The sequence below is a fragment of the Galeopterus variegatus genome, unplaced genomic scaffold (assembly GCF_000696425.1).
Source record: "Galeopterus variegatus unplaced genomic scaffold, G_variegatus-3.0.2 Scaffold471, whole genome shotgun sequence".
In the NCBI taxonomy this organism is placed as follows: domain Eukaryota; kingdom Metazoa; phylum Chordata; class Mammalia; order Dermoptera; family Cynocephalidae; genus Galeopterus; species Galeopterus variegatus.
The window spans coordinates 537,094-539,187 of record NW_007726582.1 but is presented as its reverse complement, the minus strand read 5'-3'; positions in this window follow the sequence as shown (position 1 = coordinate 539,187).

The following is a 2,094-nucleotide window of genomic DNA, read 5'->3' as shown; positions in this document are numbered from 1 at the left end:
TGCAGAATACAGTTGGGGGGAGTTGAAGGATGGTCGGGGAGCAGAAGAATGTGTTGAGGAGTAGAGAGTGGATTTGACGAGGCATTGCCCAGTTGGTTCTCCTGGATCGGTTATACTTCAGCTTCCTGATAAAGCCAGGCAAGCTGCTTGTTAGCCGCAGGTCTGTTTCGCGTGCTGTAATGAGTGCTGTGCATTGTGGTTGGCAGTCTTGTGATTTGGAACCTCCTCAGTGTGAATAAACAGTTCTCACACCCTTCCTCTTCCCCAGCTGTGTTTTCTCATTCTTACTGTTTCACTGCTCAGATGAATGCCCTCTGCTACGTCTTTCTCGACACTTCTTGTAGCACATCTTCTGATTTAAATTCCTTCTGGTTAAAGCAGTACCTTCCTAGCACAATCAGATAAGAGGCTCAGAGGTGTGAAGTTACCCTCACTGCACATCTGGTAGCTTACCATATAGTCAAACCAATTCCATTGTTAAGATCCCCAAGGTAATTGGATGTAATGTGTCGATTAAGCGTGATAAGATGATGTGAGTTGCCTCATGCCGGAATTGGCAACTAAGGGCCCACAGCTAAGAATAAAAGGCATTAAAGAACCCTCATTCTAAGTTGAGAGAACTGCCAGCTTTGGGGCCTGCCACACCCTTCAGGGCTTGTGAAAGGTGGCATTCCAGCAGCAGCTGCTTTAGGAAGTTTAGTCTTCCCCTCACCCTGACACCACACACACACACACACACATACTCTCTCTCTCTCTCTCTCTCACTCACTAGTGGAGGTAAATAGTAATAGTGAAAAGAGGTTTTCCCCCTCCCTTCTCTTGCCAAAGGTAGAGAATAAGGCAAGAGACTGTCCTATGCGGTGGGAGGGGCTCCTACACATGTTCTCCTTTACAAAGTTCAAGGCTAGAAATTGCCTTTCATCTGACTGTTGGACTGTTGCCAATTCATTTGTCCAGCTGAGTGCCCAATGCTGCTATGACATTGAGTGCCTGGCAGGAGCGAGATGCTGTGTTCTCACTCTCAGGCATGGCAGGTAAATGAGTTTCCCTAGGGTCAAGTGGACCCATGAAAGGTGGTGGCCGTGAGCAGTCTGCAGTTCCCCGTGGATGAGCAAGAGGTCTTCTTCTGGACATGTGGACCCAGAGGCAATGGCCACTGAGTGGACGCTGGCAGGGGAGCCAAAGAAAGCAGACGGGTCGGGCAGTGGCAGGTCTCCCATGCCAATGGGCTGTGCCAGTGAGATTCTCCCCAAAGAACCCGTAACACATCAGCAACAGAGTTCCCAGCGTTGAAGGAGTGTGGTGTGGCAAACAGAACCTGCCTCCCCATCCCACAGTTCTGCTGCCTGAAGCCCAGATGGGGGAGAAAGCAAGGAGGATTTTGAAAACAAATTTTAAAAGAGTGTGCTCTAAATTTTGAAACTGTGTGAAGTGTATGAAGTCAGTGTGCTCTCACTAAGGTCCCCACCATCCGGAAGACGGTCTTGCTGGGTAGTGCGTGAGTGAGAGAAATGGCTTTCCTGTTCACAGCTCTGTATGTGGNCGGGAGCGCCGCCACACTCCCAAGTGGCGCACTCTCCAGTGCGCCACCAGGCCGGCCCTGAAAACAAATTTTAAAAGAGTGTGCTCTAAATTCTGAAACTGTGTGAAGTGTATGAAGTCAGTATGCTCTCACTAAAGTCCCCACCATCCGGAAGACAGTCTTGCTGGGTAGTGCGTGAGTGAGAGAAATGGCTTTCCTGTTCACAGCTCTGTATGTGGAGATTTCTCTATAAAATGGTGATAAGAATTACTTCAGCCATATAATGACCAGACTAAATCAGCCACATCATGATTTGATAGCTTAAGCGAAAAGCTGCTATTTCTGCGGGGAAAATATAACTGAAACTGTAGATCCATCAATTTAGTGATGCTGAAGGTACTTTCTAACACATAAGAATTTAGGAATCAGTGATCTGCTAAATGTGAGCTATTGGTACACAGAGGATCATATTGGCACACAGAAAAGACTATTCTGAGTTTAGTTTTATAAAATTAATATACAGTACAAGCAAGTGACAAATTTTTAAACCTGGATCTTCCTAAATCCTTGAA